The sequence below is a fragment of the Microcaecilia unicolor genome, chromosome 2, assembly GCF_901765095.1.
Source record: "Microcaecilia unicolor chromosome 2, aMicUni1.1, whole genome shotgun sequence".
NCBI classification, from domain to species: domain Eukaryota; kingdom Metazoa; phylum Chordata; class Amphibia; order Gymnophiona; family Siphonopidae; genus Microcaecilia; species Microcaecilia unicolor.
In genome coordinates, this window is record NC_044032.1 from 101,837,319 (window position 1) to 101,850,111 (window position 12,793).

Genomic DNA, 12,793 nt, shown 5'->3' on the forward strand with positions numbered 1-12,793 from the left:
TTATACCTCAGTAAACACTTCCAGTAAAACAGAATCTCGTCCGATGGGGTTATTAGTTGAGAGATGGCTCGAGAGCACAGGAGAAACACAACTTTCTAGCTTACTGCTTCATGTGACCTCCTCCTCCTCAGCATCCTTATTCACCCTGCTTTAAAAAGTAGATTTTTAAAAACACATCAGACCGTATTGTTGGTATGCATGATAGTATGTACTTTCCAAGGTCACGTCATGTCTTGGTGATCCGCAATGAAACGCTGGTATTTGCAAATAATAAGCCCGTTTAACCTGAATCTCACCCAGATTAACTCCGGATTCATGCCACAGAGGAACACTCGCACGCTGCTGCAGCTCCGCAGCTTTTGTTCGCTCTCATGCGCACCCAAACTTTCTCTCTCTCAGACGAACAGGATTGGTTACTGTTCCAGGTAGTAGCTGGGGTTCTTTGGGTAAACACTGATCACAGTCTGAAACTCCCCAGTCCAGGAACCACGCAGCACTCCAGGAGGTTTAAGGATAACTGGAACTTTAATTTAAACTGTATCACTTTGCAACTCTCTTTCAATAATCTTTCCTTTCCTTTTCAGCACAGTTAGTAAAGATAGCTCACATAACTCCATATCAAACCGTTATCAATGGGCACTTCTTCCCTGCACCCAGCAGGTTTTGTAAAGAATGTGTGTATAGCTTTGTAAAAAAAAAACAGGCACAACCCTGCTATGCCTATTCTGCAGCCAGATAGAATACCAGAGCTAATTCCTCTTCCCAGCAACTCTATCATCACCCAGTTGGAAACCCTTTGTAGCTATTCTCCATCTATGGAAATTACCATAGGGTTAACATCCAGCTATGGGCAGAGAGCATCATACACTGAACCCTGTTTATGGGTCAGGCTCTCCAATCCGCTGAGGTTCCGACTCCTATACCAACTTCTACGAACTTTACAGCCTCTGTTCCCCTCTTGAATCAGCTCATCTGGAGTTGGCAAAACAGGATCCCCTTTAAACTTCTAAGGGTCACTTGGCAGGGGACGTAGAATGACAGAATCTAGGAAATTAAGGACAATTTTCCTGTATTTACTCCCCCTATTTATTGCCTGCCAAACTCCTCTCCACTCTGTGGCTCTGCAAATCAGGGCACTCCTGTATGGAAATGATTTCATAACCCTCCGTGGGAAGTCGCCCCATCCCCTTTCTCTGTACCTTCTCCAATTCCACTATATCTTTTTTAAAAAGGGTGACAAAAATGATAAAGGGGATGGGGCGACTTCCCTTTGAGGAAAGGTTAAAGTGGCTAGGGTTCTTCAGCTTGGAGAAAAGACGGCTGAGGGGAGATATAATAGAGATCTATAAAATAATGAGTGGAATGGAGCGGGTAAACGAATAGGAGAAAATATTTCTTCACTCAACGTGTAAATGGACTCTGGAATTTGTTGTCAGAGAATGTAGTAAAGCTTAGCGGTGTTTAAAAAAAAGGTTTGGATACCTTCCTAAAAGAAAAGTCCATAAGACATTTTTAAAATGAACTTGGAGAAAAAACACTGCTTATTTCTAGAATAAGCAGCATAAAATGTGTTGTACTGTTTTGGGACCTTGCCAGGTACTTGTAACCTGGATTGGCCACTGTTGGGAACATGATGCTGGGCTTGATGGACCTTCGGGTCTGTCCCATAATGGCAATACTTATGTAAAATTCAAGAGAAATGGATATTTATGCACCAGATGTCATCCATTTTAGAAAAATTAATGCATTAAAAAACTGATGGGTTTAAAGCCAGCACATAACTGGCTTTGGTTATGTGCACATCAGGAAATGTTGTGCAATGGCAACATAACAGGTTATGTGCCATTACATAATTGATTATTCTTTTGACCCTGGAAACGTAACCAGTTATTATCCCAGTGCCAAGATAAGAGCTTTAGTGCCTTGTCCTCTTGTAGACCTTTTCCCAACAACAGGCAGTCTCTCTCTTTTATATAAGTACATAAGTTTTGTCACACTGGGACAGACCAAAAGGTCCATCCTGTTTCCAACAGCGGCCAATCCAGGTCACAAATACGTGGCAAGATCCCCAAAAAGTTCAATACATCTTATGCTGTTTATCCCAGAAATAAGCAATGGATTTTACCCCAAGTCCATTTAATAATGGTCTATGGACTTTTCCTTTTTTTAAACCCCGCTAAGCTAACCACCTTTACCACATTCTCTGGCAACAAATTCCAGAGTTTAATTACACGCTGAGTAAAGAAACATTTTCTCTGATTTGTATTAAACTTAATACTTTGTAGCTTCATCGCATGCCCCCTAGTCCTAGTATTTTTGGAGAGAGTAAACAAACTATTCATGTCTACCCATTGCACTCCACTCATTATTTTATAGACTTCTATCATATCTCCCCTCAGTCGTCTTTTCTCCAAACTGAAGAGCCCTAAACGCTTCAGCCTTTCCTCATACGGAAGTCGTCCCATCTCCTTTACCATTTTCATCGCCCTTCTCTGTACCTTTTCTAATTCCACTATATCTTTTTAGAGATGCAGTCACCAGAATTGAACACAATATTCGAGGTGCGGTCGCACCATGGACCGACACAATGGCATAATGCCATCACATTTGTTTTCCACTCCTTTCCTAATAATACCTAACATTCTATTTGCTTTCTTAGCCACCGCGGCACACTGAGCAGAGGGTTTCAACTGAGCAGAGGGTTTCAATGTATCAACAATGACGCAGAGATCCTTTCTTGGTCAGTGACTCCTAACATGGAACCTTGCCTTCTGTCGCTATAGTTCGGGTTCCTCTTTCCCACATGCATCACTTTACACTTGCTCACATTAAATGTCATCTGCCAATTAGATGCCCAGTCTCCCAGTCTCGTAAGGTCCTCTTGTAATTTTTCAGAATCCTCTCATGTTTTAACAACTTTGAATAACTTTGTGTTGTCAGCAAATTTAATTACCTCAATAGTTACTCCCATTTCTAGATCATTTATAAATACATTAAAAATCAGCAGTCCCAGCACAGACCCCTGGGGAACCCCACTATTTACCGTTCTCCATTGAGAATACTGGCCATTTAACCCTACTGTCTGTTTTCTATCTTTAACCAGTTTTTAATCCACAATAGGACAGTACCTCCTATTCCATGACTCTCCAATTTCCTCTAGAGTCTTTCATGAGGTAATTTGTCAAACGTCTTTTGAAAATCCAGATACACAATATCCACCAGCTCGCCTTTATCCACATGTTTGGTGAGGCAAGATTTCCCTTCACTAAATCCATGTTGGCTTTGTCTCATTAATCCATGTTTTTGAATATGCTCTATAATTTTGTTCTTTATAAGTCTCTACCATTTTGCCCGGCACCAACATCAGGCTCACCGGTCTATAATTTTGTCCATCAGCAGTAGCAAAGCCAGGAATTTTCAACAGGAGGTGCATTTGCATTTCCCTCCATTCTCCCTCCCACCGCATCTCTCCCTTCACAGCAAAGATCTGTCAATTCTCTCTCTCCCTCCCGCACCTTAAAAATCACTTCCAGGCTTCACCCTTCCTGCCCCTTCTGATGCAACTTTTGTTTCCTGAAGGGTGGAACGGTTCAGAAAGACAGCCTTGTGCAGGCCGCTGTCAACCTGTGAGCATCAAAGAAAACTGATCACTGGTCAATGTTGTCACAGTGACTAGTTTCTTTTGCCAGTGTGGCATTTGTGAGAAAAGCCACTAAGGGATTAAGGTGGCAACCCCCCCCCAGTGAAGTGATGCTCAACAGTAGTTGTTTCCCAAATCCTAAACTTGCTTGTTAGCAGGTTCCAACATCAATATTTAGGACATAGAGGTGCAGTCCCCTTCTGAAATAGGGAATAAATATCTATGATCTTGTTATTCACTTGTTCTGCCCAAGACACACCTAGACTATGCCCCCCCCTTGTCATTTTCACACATTTGGGTTTGATATTTGCATATTCTGGTTTTGTAAAATTAAGACCCCCCCCCCCCTTCCATACCTTTTCAAAGTTGTGAGGAGGAGGAGGATGCTAGGTGGGGAGGGAAGAGAGAAAAAAGAAGCTACATTGCTGGCCAAGGAGAGAAGCTGCACTGTTGGTGTAGGGAAAGAAGAGGGAACAGGGAGATGATAGGCTACAAATGTTGGAGAGAGGAAAGATGATGTTTGGCTATGAGAGTATGGGGATAGAAAGAAGGAGGTGAAAGAAGGAAGGAAAGATGAGATGCAGAGCTAAAAAGGTGGAGAATGGGGAAATGCCATGAGGGGTTGTCAAGAAAATGAGTGAGAGAATTGTGGTGAGAACATAGGGTAAAAATGTGGTAATGTGGGGTAACAGAAACTAATAGGAGAATGGAGAAAGAGTGAGAGTGGAAATGGGAGAGCTAGGGACAGAGAAGGAGATGAAAAGTTGATAGGTATGTGAAAAAGTAAAATAAGGAGTTGGAGAACTGGAGGGGGAGAAAGAGGGTGAAATATAAATGGACAGAAAGGCAGAAAAAGTGAGTAAAGAGCTAAAAGGGAAAGAATTGTGTCAGAAATGTATATATGGGACTACAAGACAACAGGAGGAGTGAGGAGAAAGGACAAATAAAGAACGTTGGCAGAAGACAGAAACTCACTGGGACAGACATGATTGGAAAAATAAAATGCCCAGACCACAAAAGTGTTTATTCTGAATTTATGAAATAGAATGTGTGTGCATTGCAGATGTCTTTGTAATATGTTCAATATAAGAGTAAATGAATTTGTTTTTATTTTTCCAATGCTGAGTTTTGACTTCATGGGATTACAAGTTCAATTTTTATTTTTATATTTCTATTTCTAAATTTGTGATCTCTATTTGATGAGGGTCTGTCTGTCACTGTGTTTTGATTGTGACCTTAATGCTGTATGCTGTTTGCATAGATATCTACAGAAATCCCACTTGTTCTATTTGACCAGTATTAGGTGTATTGGTATTCTATGGCCCAGTGTAATATTTGTATGTTGCCTATTCATAGGTAGGGTCATTGCTATTTCAGTCATAGGAATTAGTGCTACTGTTATGCGTCAGGTTTTTTTTTTTGGTTGGTCCCCCCCCAGCAGAGCAAACTAATTCATGATCAATGCATCACATCTTTCGATCTAAGAAATTAACAATACCCCTTCCACATAATCCTATTACTTCAAACTGTACGAATTTTACCACTCCGGTTATAATTAAGTGTACTTCTACCCTTATCCTACTCTGTATTGCTCACTAGAAGCTGTAGTCCCATCCCCGGAGACTTTATCAGCCTCATTGGGATTACTTCTCTCTATATGCTACTATATATTCGTCCCAGAGTTGTATTCTCCTTTCCGGAACCTTGTCAGCTTCCTTGCACCTACAGTTACTCTATTTTCCACTCTGTATATATTCCCGAAGTTGGTCCTCTCCGGAACCTGTAAGCCACATTGAGCCTACTGCTACACAGGAAAATGTGGGATACAAATGTAATAAATAAATAAATAGTATGCCTGGTAGTGAAGAGATTTGCTGTTTCTCAGATAACATAAGAATCAGAATATTTTTTGTTTGGTTACTTCTAAGAAGAAAAGTCATGCCTATTAAGAAGAGGTTGGATTTTTGTGGATAGAGCATGTTTACATTTAACTTATAAGAGCTTCTATACTGTGTCAGACCAAAGGTCTTTGGAAATTTAAGGATTCCTCTGCCCCAACCCAGCTACTCTGCCCTGCAATGGCAAAAGGAAGCAAGTGCTTCAATAAAATAGACACTTGTTTCTTTTTGCCATTGCAGGGCACTACTCCTTCTGAGGAGAACACTATGGTATCAAATATGTAAATGCTGAGAAAAACACCAATTAGTCCAAGATTTTGTTGATAAGGTTGCAAGTTTGTACTATTATGGGTGATATTCCTTAATAACATTTTTAAAATTAAACATATGAATTTTCCTAGTATATGTACATACCAGCTTCCTTTTAATCCACAAATGAAGTATTGTATATGTAAGGGCAATTAAGTATTGTATATGTAAGGGTAAGTTCACTTCTGGCCCTGGCCCCACCCACATCCTGTCATTGCCCCACCCCCTACAGTTCCACTTCCTTTGTATGCAAATTAAGCCCTGCCCTTAAGGTAGCAAAGAAAGGGGGTTTCCCAGCTGAGGGAATGTAAGCTACAATAGAAAAAAAAACACAAATAGCCTGATTAGGAACAAGCTCTTTCTAAAACACTTCCCTGAAATTACAAAGCAGCAATTAACAAATGTCCTATATGTTGCCAATTGGTGGCAGCTCGCCTGAAGAATAAAGGCTCACATACATATGTTATTGTCTCTCATTTTACTTTCCCAAATCACCAAACATTTCTTCTATGCTGAATTTTGTAGTAATAAAAAGAGCATTTACTGATGGACAGTGGCATCCAATCAAGGTGCCTGTGTTGCATACATACATACCCCATCAGTCCCTCCCACCACATCTCTTCCTGGCCCAGCCCCACAAAGATCTTGCTTCTCATAGGTCTCCCACTTAGCCATCTCTCTCCTCTTCAATCTGTTCAAAATCCTGCTGCACGACTAATATTCCGCCAGTGTCGTTATGCTCATATTAGCCCTCTCCTCAAGTCACTTCACTGGCTTCCTATCCGTTTCCACATACAGTTCAAACTCCTCTTATTGACCTATAAGTGCATTCACTCTGCAGCTCCTCAGTACCTCTCCACTCATCTCTCCCTACATTCCTCCCCGGGAACTCCGTTCACTGGGTAAATCTCTTTTATCTGCACCCTTCTCCTCCACTGCTAACTCCAGACTCCGTTCCTTTTATCTTGCTGCACCATATGCCTGGAATAGACTTCCTGAGCCAGTACGTCAAGCTCCATCTCTGGCCGTCTTCAAATCTAAGCTAAAAGCCCACCTTTTTGATGCTGCTTTTAACTCCTAACCCTTATTCACTTGTTCAGAACCCTTATTTTATCATCCTCACTTTAATATTCCCTTATCTCTTGTTTGTCCTGTTTGTCCTAATTAGATTGTAAGCTCTGTCGAGCAGGGACTGTCTCTTCATGTTCAAGTGTACAGCGCTGCATACGTCTAGTAGCGCTATAGAAATTATAAGTAGTAGTAGTAGCAATTTCCTCCCTCCCCCTGCCTTAAAATCATTTCCAGTCTTTGCCCGGGCTGCCTGCAGCCTGCATGAGGCTCTCTCCCTCTGAACCATCCCATCCTTCAGAAAACAGGAAGTTGTGTCAGAAGGAGCGGGATGGTTTAGAGTGTAAGACCCGGTGCAAGCTGAAGGCAGCCTATGAGTGCTGCTGTCACTAGCACTGCCTAGGTGAAGTTTGGAAGTGATTTTAATGTACAGTGGGGGAGAAGAATGGGGGAGGGAAGGAATTGGCAGATCTATGTAGGCCCAGGCCGGGAAGGGAAGGGAGATACGTGGCAGGAGGGAGAACGGAGGCAAATAAAGATGCACCCCCTGTCAAAAATTCCTGGCTACACTACTGCTGAACGAAAGAAAGATTGCTCTTTGTGGGGAAAAGGTACTACAAGATGACAAGGCACTAAAGCTCTTACCCTGACCTGCGGTCACCATTCTGCAGCAGAGGCCAAGAATTAACTCTGCAAGTGTACTATTATGCATGTGACAAACAGGGAACAGAGAAAAGTGCCAAGCACGCCACGGGAACACTCTATATATGTTTTTTAATTGATATCTTTGTTTTGAAGTAAGCTATAAACCTCTGCATATTCTTTAAGCTATCCTGGTTTTTAAAAAATATATATCAAATAAATCTTGTCTTGATATTCTTATTCTCACAGAAAGCAACAAGGCGTGCACATTACACACCAGCAGAAGCAAAGTGTAAAGGCTGCTCCAGGATAACAAGCATCAGATTACACGGATCGCTTGCTTGTTCAAGCAATATAGCATCACTAACTCATACCACCGGCAAAGACATGACAGCTAGAAGCTTAAACAATCTTTTTACAAGGCCTTAAAAAAAAAAAAAAAAAAACACAGCAGCTAACAGTGAAAAGAAGGAAAACTTGTTTAAAAGCAAAAAGAGCTGTGCTGTAAGAGAGACCTAGGACAGGAATCACGACAAATCATTTTATTGATTATAAACTTCCTCTTTAAAGCTGCATCCAGCAAGAAAGAGCTGAATTATTGACCGATTGGACAAAGTGCATACAGACTGAAAGATATAAGGTTAAACAGTTGAAAGACAAGCATTATAGCCATTCCCATGCCCAAGTCTTGTTTTATTTAGCACATTATGGATACATAAGTAGAAAAAAACAAGAACTGAAGAATGCAGGAATACCATTGCCCCTCTTGCCACCTGTTTATCCCACCCACCCCTCCCGTATCTCTCCCTAATTCTTTCATATTTAATAAGACTACACCAGAATTTGGAAATAACAAAGGCAACAGTTTATTGTTATGGTTCATCAGTTAATAAAACAAGCTGTAAAACCCCTAAAAAGTTCCTAATACCCCAGCATCTGGGCAAGTCTTTTAAATAGCCTCAGTGGTGGCTGCCTTCAACCACCACAGCTACAGACACTTTTCAGTGGTCATCTGCTACCGCCACCACATACACATTACAATCCCCAATATGTACATTTGTTCCATAAATCCTTACCCTTCCCACCCCAGCATGGTTATTTCTCCCAGGCAATGCCTCTCCACAAGAGTCCGTTTCTTAACAATGTATACAAATTCTTGGGTTTAGGTTTCTACTACTGCAACATGCCATAAAGGTTTACAGAACAAAAGGGTTAGGAGGATTGCAAGCTGACAAGCCCTTCAGTTACATTTCTCCAACCATCATGGATCCTATTACCTGTGGCCTTGCATTCCCACCCTCCTCCTGTACATTTGATAATCCTTACTGACTACCTTTCCCCTAAAATAACTCCCCATTGGTCTACTGCACTGCTACTCATCACTTATGCAACCCAATGGTGGGAGAACCCAACCAAAGCTGGTGTTAGACATGCTGGGGCACAGGACAGAAATTAAGGAGGGGACCCAACCCCCTCTCCTTCCTGTCCCCTACCCTAGATCTCCCCACCTGCCATTATTACCATATATAAAATAACTTTAAATGATCTCGTCACACACAAAAACGCAGACAGGCCTTCACCAAATACAGAACAGGGGATCATAAATTAGAAATAAAAATATGAACATCAAAACTGAACTTGGAACTTGAAGCAGTTAAACTTGGCAGGAACTGCAACAGTGGAAAAATAAAAATAGAGATGCACTTCATTTAGTACTGAACACAATCAATGGTATAACTGTTAGGGAGGGGGCTGGGCCACCTACTTTGGGCTTAGCCCCCCCCCCCCCCCCCCCAAAAAAAAAAAAAATTAACATCTCCCTTACTAAGGCTGCTGTGGATCACAAGGCCTCATCAGCCGATGATTACCTCCTCCCCCTCTTCAGGTACAGTGATCACAACTCTCCAAGCTCTACAGATGGCAGCCGTATTAGAGCTGCCACCCCCACCCCACCCCCCCAATGCCAGCTCAGGTTCACACATGCAAGAAAACCAAACATGCATGGTGGGGGGGAGGGAGGTAGTAGAAGCTTAGAGATACTGCCAACCAGTTAAAGAGCTTGGAGATTTCTGGCTGCCGGATCAGAGAAAGCAGGCTTAGGGACTCCAGCCAGCTCAGGTATTTATAGTTTGCATTCGGGTAGGGAGAAAATTGAATGCCCACCCATTTTGAGTTAAAGCATCCCCCCCATCCCAATCAGCTATCTGGCTATGCCACTGAATACAATACAAAAACATCTGTGATGCACATATCTCAAAGCTAACATTCTAGTTAATAAATAATTTTAAGAACCTCGCACACCTTTTCTACCTTTGGTTGTCTGGACATTTTTCTTTTCCATCTTGGCCCCAGTTTCTCTTTTCTGCTTTCTTGTCTGTCTTCTGTCAATTCTCTTTCCAGTGTCTGCTGTCCGTTTTTCTTTTCTCCCCTCTTCTCTCTTGTTCTATTTCACTACGCCTGTCTCTAATATATCGATTTTTTCCCTTTCAGCTCTTTTCTTCCTTCCCCCCCTTTTGCTGCCTCTGTTCACTCAAAATGGGACTCTGTATTCACCCTTCTTTTTAATTTTCAGCTACCCATTTCCCTTTTCACTCCTTTCCCAGCCTATTTCCTTCCATATACTCCCCATTACCACATTCTACCTCTGTGCTCACTATTCTCCTCGCACTCATCTTCTTGCCACCCCCTTTTTGCTCTCATATGGTTCCATCATTTCCAGAATTCCCCCCTTCCTCTCTCCACCCCATGCTCATTGACCAACATCTCTCTTTCCCTCTACCATCTTCCTATGCCATCTCTCTTCCCTTCTGCTCCCTCCCATTGGTCCATCTCTCCTCCTCACACTCCTTGCCCCCATGGTCCAACATTACTCACTCTTCCGTTCTTCCCTCCCCCTTGATATAGCATCTCTTCCTCTCTTTCATCCCCAGATCCAACATATCTCCCTCTCTCTTCCCTCCCTTCCACCCCCAGGTCCAACATCTTTCTTCTAAACTTTCCTTTCATCCAGCACCTCTCCCTCCCTCCCCACAACCCCCAGCTCCACCATCTCTTTCTTTACTTTCCTTCTCACCACCCCCAGTTCCAACATCTCTACCAGTTCCTCCCATGCAGTGCCTCTCTCCCTCCACATCATTCTCTAGGCCCTCTTTCTTTCCGTTTCTCTTCCCTGCCTCCATCCCATTGTGCACCATCTCTCTCTCCCCCTGTCTTCTGTTTCTGGGCCCATCATATCTTCCCCTTCGCCTCCCCCCCACCCCAGGTCTGGCAATTCCCCCCTCTTTGAACTCTCTCCCCCAACTACTTAAAAAAAAAACAGCTGCTCCCATTAAGTGCCCCCCCCCCCATGAGGAGGTATGTCTTCTCTTCACCCACGTCCAACAACATCCTCCCTTTCCCGGTCTACTTTTATTTACCCCCTGTCTTCTGTTTCTGGGCCCATCATATCTTCCCCTTCGCCTCCCCCCACCCCAGGTCTGGCAATTCCCCCCTCTTTGAACTCTCTCCCCCAACTACTTAAAAAAAAACAGCTGCTCCCATTAAGTGCCCCCCCCCCCCCAATGAGGAGGTATGTCTTCTCTTCACCCACGTCCAACAACATCCTCCCTTTCCCGGTCTACTTTTATTTACCACCTTTTTGAAGGAATTCACTCAAGGTGGTGTACAGTACGAATAGAACAAATATGAGCAATAGGCAATTACAGCAGTAAAAGTATTCAAATAACAGTACAAAATATGGCATGTATACTACGTATGTCAACACGATACGTAATAGAACATTTTAATTGATAGTGAAGGGTAAAGCAAAGATGGAACATATAGATAGGTAAGAGAGTAAGAAGAGTTGGAAAGTAAGGTGACTGATTTAAAGAAAGAAAGTGGGCCATGAGATCAAGAGATGGTTAAAAATTATCTCAGCTAGGGTAGGAATGGATAAACATGTCCTGCTGCAGTATGTGCAGCACAAGTCACTCCTTGTGTGTGTGTGTGAGCGAGACTAACAAGTTAGTTACTTCTTCCATTAAAGGCCTAGTTGAAGAGCCAAGCTTTCAACTGCTTCCTGAAGTAGAGATGGTCTTCTGTTAAGCGGAGCCTTTCAAGCAGTGCATTCCAGAGTGTGGGTACTACTCTGGAGAAGGCTCACTTGCGGGTATCACATCATGTAATGTCTTTTGGAGAGGGTGTGGTTAGCGATAGTTCTTGGGAGGACCTTAGTGTCCTTGGCGGTGTGTGGAGGATCATCCTATTCGTCAGGTACTTGGGGCCTTTCTTTTCAGGGCTTTGAAAATCAGACAGTTTTAAATTTAGCCCTGTATTGTAGTGGTAGCCAATGAAGATTTGGCAAAAATGGTGTGATATGGTAACGTCGCTTGCAACCTTCTATGAGTCTTGCTGCTGCATTCTGAATCAACTGGAGCTGGTGCAGGCCCTTTGTAGGCAGACCATTGTATAGTGCATTGCAGTAATCCAGTCTTGATGTTATCATGGCATGCACAACTGGGATAAGGCTTACCTTCTCGATGTAAGGAGAGAGGCAGCGTAGCTGTTGCAAATAGTAGAAGCAGCTCTTGAAGGTTGCTTGGATTTGAAGAATCAGAGTAAGTGTTGAATCTAACTGTATTCCAAGGTTCCTGATTTGTGTTAGGGACCCAGAGGAGCTCGGTTTCTCTTGGGTTCAGGCAAAGTTTGCTGTGTTTAGCCCAATCTTGAATTGATGTTAGACAGGTAATCAGTTTATTCAAGGCTGTAGGTAAGTCAGATTCAATGGGTACAAGTAGCTGCACATCATCCGCATAGATGTAGAACTGACAGTCCATTGACCGAATCAGCTCAGCTAGTGGCTTGAGGTAGATATTGAACAGAATAGGTGACAGTATCAATCCTTGTGGTACCCCACAAGTCAGTGTCCATGGTTGCTGCCAAACATTATGGATTGTTGCCTGTCTGATAGATAGGATCTGAACCAGGCAATTACTGTTCCACTGATAACCTGTGTTGTCAGTCATGCTAGCATGATATCATGATCCACAGTGTCAAAAGTTACTGAGAAATCTAGCAGTACTAACACCGAGGTGAGTCCCATGTCTCGGTTTCTGTGGAGATCATCTTGTAGGGATACAAGGACCATTTCTGTTCCATAACCAGGTCTAAATCAAGATTGACACAGATCTAGCCAGTTTCTCTCTTCTAGCCAATCATTAAGTTGAACACAGACTGTTTGTTCTATGAGTTTCCC

General features: G+C 42.7%; 1 long non-coding RNA gene across 2 annotated transcripts in view; it reads right to left on the reverse strand.

The window, feature by feature from the left end:
- Positions 1–12,793, reverse strand: part of LOC115462269 — a 373,244-nt gene that overhangs the window by 283,013 nt on the left and 77,438 nt on the right. The gene's annotated exons all lie outside the window — the stretch shown is intronic.